Consider the following 7799-nt stretch of genomic DNA (forward strand, 5'->3'; position numbering starts at 1 on the left):
GCACTATCATCTGGGCAGAGCGCCTCTTCAACCCCTCTACCTAGTAGGACACAGCCGTGGACAGCTGCAAAAGGGAAAATAAGCAACAAAATGCCCCCCCAACAACCTGGTGTGCAACTGGATAACAGATTTGCTCCTCTGCTGCAGGACGCTGGACAGACATCTGATGACCGGGACTGCGTCTCATCACCACACAGCAGGGTAAGGACTGAGAGCAATTCAAAAAGTAAAAAGCTAACAACTCTGCCTCAAACCCTGATTGTGGGTGACTCTGCTGTAAAAGATTTAAAAAACAGTAAAAACACCAAAATACTCTGTTTTCCCAAAGACACGGTGTCTGACTTTACCCAAAAAATCCCAGCTATCATAGCAGAACACCCAACTGTGAAGAACATTTTTCTGCATATAGGGTCAAATGATGTTGTAAAGCAACAGTCTGAATTGCAGAAACTGGACTTTAAGGAACTGCTGGACACCGTCAGCTCTCTAGACGCAGATGTGTTTATCAGTGGTCCTATACCGTAGGGTGACCAGACGTCCCCGGTTTCCGGGGACAGTCCCCAATTTTAGCAACCTGTCCCCGGCTGGATCTGTCCCCGGAAATGTCCCCGGTTTTCACTGTGACTGACAGACCCGAAATTGGAATGAAAGAAAGAAAAAACTGACAAAACGGAGCCGATAATCGCACACCCTACACACGCACACTCAAGACAGCCAGAGCCCGCGGTGCTCAGAGAGGTTTTAGAAGCCGTGTTTTACAATGCTAAACTCACTGATTATTTACATGGAGTCTGGTGGGTTTAGCGAACGCAATTTCGCGGACTTTTATGTTTTAAAAAGGATCTTAATCTTTAACAGAAACGAACCTCCTTAGAAATCCTTTCGATAATGTTGTCAGACACTTAGAACATTAATCTGAGTCTGTTATGAACGTAAATACAAGCTGGACAATTATCCCGTTAACTTCCATTGCAGCGATCTCGTTTAATACTGCATCAATGTCAAAGGAAAATATGTCCTCAATAGTTTTTATTGTATCTGATTCTCAATGAGCTGTTGCAGAAACAAGCCTTGAGCAATAAAGCAAAAGCTGTCAGCAGTTCAGTAAACATTACAACATTATGAAATATTGAGACTTTCTATCTTGAAATATTAAGACTTTCTATCTTGAAATATTAGGACTATAAGGACTTTCTATCTTGAAATATTAGGACTATTAGGACTTTCTATCTTGAAATATTATGACTTACTATCTTGAAATATTAGGACTATAAGGACTTTCTATCTTGAAATATTATGACTTTCTATCTTGAAGTATTAGGATTTTTTATCTTGAAATATTAGGACTTTCTATCTTGAAATATTAGGACTTACTATCTTGAAATATTAGGACTATAAGGACTTTCTATCTTGAAATATTAGGACTTTTTATCTTGAAGTATTAGGATTTTTTTATCTTGAAATATTAGGACTTTCTATCTTGAAACATTCCCTCTGAGGTGTAGTGGAGTGGAGTATGAAGTAGCAGCAGGGGTGGGTCTAGGATCAGACCTTGGGGGGGCTCAGCCCTTAATGAGAACAGCTCGGTCTAGTGTCCCCGTTTTAAGTTTTACAAAAGTAAAACATTACTTGTTTTGGAGGTAAATACGCTTCGGAGCTGAAAATGTCCCCGATTTTGTCTGAGAAATCTGGTCACCTTACTATACCGTCAGTCAGAAGAGGAGATGAGAGATTCAGCCGACTGTTGGCACTAAACAAATGGCTTTCAACTGAATGTACCGTCCACTCTCTGCAGTTCATTGACAACCTTAACATTTTCTGGGAGCGCAGACATCTTTTTAAAGCAGATAGACTTTCCCTTAACAACCCAGGAGTAAAGCTGTTCACCTCTAATCTGCTTTACTTTCTGCGCTACACATCTGCTCCCTCTGCCAAGGACACGAGACAAGACGAATCAAACAAAAGGAAGACACAACAAAGTGTGGCAGTGATCCACCACAGCCCCACCTGAGCAAAGATTTGACCCTGTAACACCACAGAGCAGAGATACAAAACCTCAACTCCTCTTTTCACCCATCCAGCACCCTCTAACCCTCTTACCAACCCCGAATCCTTTGAGGAGCCATCGCTGTCTCCACTCACCCTTTCCCTCTTTCCCCTACCCCATGTTGGAGTTCACTGACCACATGAATCACCTGGTAGATGCTGGAACCAAATATACACCCCTTCCTTCCCCCATCACTCAACCCCTGGCAAAAGTAAAACGCCAGGTTCAACCCTGGGTAATAGTAAAACGCCGGGCTCCTCTGCCAGGAGGTAAACAAACTCTTTCCACTCAGACTGATAAGGACGCTTGTGTGCAAAATCCAGTAAGCATGACCTGATATGTGCCGGGCCTTGGCTCCAGGCCTAGAGACACTCGTGACTTTTTCCAAGACAAGCCCGGGCCCTATGTATTCAATTCTTCCTCAATTTATGTTGTGATAGGTAATAGAAAAAGAATGGTGAATAAGCACTTAACTGCAAACTTAGCAAATCTAGCATCCATTCCTCGTCAGCTACAGCCTGTCCCAAAAAATGAAAACACACTAACACTAGCTTTACTAAACGTCAGGTCTTTGGCAGGAAAATCCTTTTTAAATCAATAATTTTATTATCAAACACAATCTAGATTTTATGTTTTTAACTGAAACCTGGTTAGACCATAATAACAGCGCTGCTGTTCTCATCGAGTCAGCTCCCCCTAACTTCAGTTTTATGAGCGAGAATAGAGTGAATAAGAAAGGAGGTGGAGTCGCCATTTTGTTTAATGACTCATTCCACTGTACGCAAATATGTTATGGAAAGTTTGCTTCTTTTGAATATGTGGCTCTTCAATTAAGATCTTCCCCTCAAGCGATGTTTCTAAATATCTACAGGCCACCTAAATATTGTGCAACCTTCATTGATGACTTCACTGAACTGCTGTCTATAATCTGTATTAACTTTGATTGTGTAATCATTGCGGGTGATTTTAACATTCATGTTGACAACCCCCAGGACAGGGGGACCAAAGAACTGTGTTGTGTTTTTGAGAACTATGGACTGACTCAGCATGTGACAGAGCCCATGCACAATAAGGGACACACTCTGGACTTGATTGTCTCAAAGGGTCTGAACATCCAAGGTTGTGGTGACTGACGTTGCTCTCTCTGATCATTCCTGTGTTTTCTTTAACGGCACTATCTCTGTGCCAAAAGTGTCCAAACAAAGATAATCAGAAAACGGTATATCACTGAAAACACCAGTGACACATTTATACAGCTTTTCTCCTCCACACCCGCCCTCTCTGGGCTCTCAGTCAGTGAGCTTGAAAAAAACAGTACAGTTATCAGAAAGACTGCAGCATGTTGGTATTACTGGATCTGCTTCTCAATAGTGGGGCCTTTTTAGGCTCTTGCCTTTTGTTATGGGCCACCGTGTGCCCCCGATTGTACATATTGGCATGTTTTTCTGTTGTGTCGAGATTACTGAGATTGTTATGGCTCCAAAGGTGAGAAGAGAGAATTCTTTTGTTAAATGCACATGTTCAAGAGTTCCTAACAGAAATTAAAGATGTGTTATTACTCCAAAGTGTCATTACTTAATTCATTATTCAAGACTGATACAAATTTATGGGCCACTGTGTTTGCTATGGTGCATGACATTTGAGGAGAGAGCCCTGATGGTCAATCACAACCTCTGTGATGTAGATTTAACAGAGAAAGCTATCCAATGTGTGTCTAAAGTAACAGTCAACAATGTGAAGTATGCTGTCAGATGTATTTGTCATAGATGTACTGCATTCTGAGCGTATGCCATTGTTTTGGCTAATCAAGTACATCTTTAACATAGACACCATGTGGATCCTTTGTGGGAAAATGTTAATTCCTCTGTCCTATGACCGTCACTTTCATGCATGCAGTGTCAAAGTTGATAAAGAATGGACTTTACTGAAACCAGGAGATGAAATGGACTCAGTTGATAATGTATATGTCACAGTTAGAAATTGTGTTTAAAATGAAATGTAAATGTGAAATGAAACAAATAAGGATTTAATTAATTCTGATTTTAATTCAGCGTGTGTGTGTGTAAACAAATAAAGCCATTGTCGTACCCTTTTTTGAAGAGTACATTTTTGTACTGTAAAAGTACAAATCATAGGGGTACAAAAGTTGTACCCTTGAGGGTACATATTTGTACTGTAAAGGTACAAATCACAGGGGTACAAATATGTACCCTATGCAAAGGGTACAAAAACTGTACCCTTGAGGGTACAGCCCCAATGACAAGCCATTGTACCACTAAAGGTACAATTATGTACTTCATTTTCTGAGAGTGTAGGCCTCACAGCGCCTCTTCTTCCACTCAGCTGACCAGCAGTAAGGTTACGGCAGGTCAGCCACTTCATTCTACTCCTGTCACTGGGCCCCACGACACCTCCTCTTCCACTGAGCCGACCGGCAAACGTGCTTCCAGGCTGTCCCCGGGCCCCACAACGCCTCCCCTTCCACTGTGCTGACCGGCACACTTGATTATACACCTGTCCTTGGAGACCAAAACGCCTCCTCTTCCACGGAGCTGACCAGCGGTCAACATATGTCAAATTGCAACACTGCAAGTTGTTCTCTGCCAGGTTGCTTCAGCTGGAACAAAAAGTGGAATATTTGATGGCAGCAAAGACACCAAAAAAAGCACAACCTTTCAAGCACCCCAATCAGCTCAAAAGGAGAACATGTCAACAAGGGGAAAACTGGTGTACATTTGTTTGGTGCGTTTTCCTTTGCTTTATAGTTACAATTTTGGTGAGAGAGGGCACAATTACAGTTTGCTTATTCTTTCCCATTTTACCTTATTTTCACGGGGTTGTCCAACTAATATCATCAATCATCGAAGTTGGAACATGGACTGTGGTGGAACTGGGAGTCAGATTTAGTGACTTGTAACTCATTATCTTTCCTGCAGTTGGACAGCGTACCTTCATAATAAAGGCTACGCACCCACCACAATCAAAAACATGTTAAACAACGTGATACTTTTTTTCAAACACGTTGAGAGTTCATTTTTGAAGCAGAGCAAGCTAAAAAAAAAAAAAAAGACTTCCTCACACTACACTACGAACTGAAACGAATAGTGTCTGATGTCCAGAAAAGCTTGTGGTCCACCGGCAGAAGGTCCTACGCCATAAGACAGGTAAATGTTTTCAATTTCTTTCATTCTGGTATTGTTTACTTTCTGAAAATCAATCTGTATGTCCTATATATATTTTGTCATCCAAATGCATGCATGTCAAACTGTTTTCACAGACAATCAGCTTACTGCCAGCCAGGAAAAGAATTTCATGGTCATTGCCAAGAAAAAATTCCTGACCTGATGAGTAAGTAGACTTCCTATATTACATTATTTCTTCTTCTTCAGTAGATTTTAAGACGTTAACTGTATATACTGCATCTTGCCATGTTTTGTAGAAAGCGTGTCCTGCAATGGGGGAGAGGAAGAAGAACATGGCAAGCTCCTCGGCTACATAAGTCTAAGTCTAAGAAACAAATTCAATGATTTAAGAACACAATGACGTGGACTTGCTAGCCTGTTCCATTGGACATGTTCTCTGAATGCTAAGGACGACTCTGACCTGTCTCTGGAGGACCTGAATTGGAAGGACTAGTCCTACCAAGGAAAAATCCTTGACATTGAGAAACAGCTAATGTTTCTGCTCATAATTTATGGACCAATGAATATGCCAGCACATGTCAACAACAGATTAATAATTCACAAAAAATGATAGGGGGGTGATCTGGATCAGATTTAAGAAATATAGTAACATTCAAAGTAAAAACCTTGCGCTCTAAAAAATTCTCTTTTTTTATTTAAAAATAGACTTTAATATTATTTTCTTCCCATATAATTCTTTATTAAAAAAAATAATAATTATAATATTGTCCCGCTGGAGATCAGAGGCCTAGTTGTACAAAACCAGGATAAGGGATTAAGCCGGATATTCAAGTTATCCTGGATGAATTTAGCTTTGATTTAGTAACCATGGAGATTTATTCTGTGCGGCTAGCCTGGTCCAGAGCAGACCCTACTATAACAGTTGTTTAGACAAGTTTATTTCCAATGTCCAATGTCGGGATGCAACGGTGAAAAACCAAGTCCAATAGTACTCCAGGGTGCATAGCGCATATGGTACCGTGTCCAATAATTCAGTGATCCTGGGTGGAGAGCAGGAGTGGTGAATGGCAGGAATGATGAATGGCAGGAGTGAAGTGGCAGCAGGAGTCAGGTTCACAGAGCTGTGGCAGACAAAAAACAATGAGTACAAGCAGATGAGTGTCACAAAAACTAATCCAATGGTAGAGTCAGCAGCGAGACTACCGTTGTCTAAACTAGGATCTGACAAGGAATGGTAGGTTGACCGGTATTTAAAGCAGAGGTGATTGGGTCTGATGAGTTTCAGCTGGAACCCTGACTCCCGCACACCAGGCTTCACTCCTACAATCAAGGACAGACAGAGGGGAGGGGAGCAGAGACAGGGGCTGTGTCTCAAATCGCGCACTTCCCTTAGTGCACTTACAGAAGTACACTTTGTGCACTACGTACTATCTTACATAGTGCGTACATTTTGACAGAGGAGTGTTGTCTCAAATCACGCACTTCCATGTGCACTTACCGGAAATGACGATCACATTTCATCCCTTCTTCTTCTGTACAATTGGGAATTTCACCATGGGAGAGCATTCCAGTCTGCTATTGTGTTTCGCGAAAAATAATTCCTGCTTTGTTTTTGATATTTTAACAAAAATAATGTGATATATTTGCTCCGTGTCCCGCCAGGATGACAATTGCGACACCGCCATCATGTCACCCCCCCATTAGCTGAAAACAGTACACACAACTGTATTGTAATATTCGTTCTTGTTACTGCACTCTTAATTCATTAATTATACCTATTATTTGCAGTCCACTCTTTTATGTATATACTTATGTTTCTGCTCTAAAATCAGCAAAGTAAATATTCATTCATTACGTTACTGTTCATTTTAATGCCCAACGGTTTCATGAGGACATTGTTGCCCATAGATAAGACTGTTGTGATGAAGCATTACCCCTTACAACTTATCTAATAGACAAACCATCATTACATCTTTTATATAAGTTGTATTTTTGTTCTAAATGGTCTTCATACAGTGGCAATACAATAGTGAAAGCAGAGGTAACAGAATTGACATTTAAATAGACCCATTCCTTTATATCATTATATGCTTGTTACAGTCATGCAACGTGTAATACAAAAGACAACAAAGTTAAATACTTTAATATAATTTTATTTAAAAATATGCTTGTAGTTCTGCAGGCTCCCCCCCCCCCCCCCAGGCCGTAGCTAGTCTGATGGGGACAGGGACCTGAGGGGGATTCCAGACTCTTCAGGGGATCCTTCTACAGTCTGATGGCCATCGTCACCCCTAAATGACGGCCCTCTATTCCTCGTTGGTCCCTGAAGAGGCGGTTATACAGGATAAAAATCAGGTGGAGGCAGTATATACAGGATATACATCAGGTGGAGGCAGTAACAGCAGATACGTTTTAACATTAGCGTTACGCCACTCATAACGTTACCTGCAGACAATCAGCTGATCGCTGTATTGCTGAGCTAACGCTCACATCGGATTATGTACAACTTGTTAAGATCATACATCTAACACTAAAATCGTCTACAATGGGACGAAGGTTTAACACAAACAACAGTATACCACAACACATGTAACGTTAGCTTATAACTT

Source organism: Etheostoma spectabile, unplaced genomic scaffold (assembly GCF_008692095.1).
Source record: "Etheostoma spectabile isolate EspeVRDwgs_2016 unplaced genomic scaffold, UIUC_Espe_1.0 scaffold00000963, whole genome shotgun sequence".
NCBI lineage: Eukaryota > Metazoa > Chordata > Actinopteri > Perciformes > Percidae > Etheostoma > Etheostoma spectabile.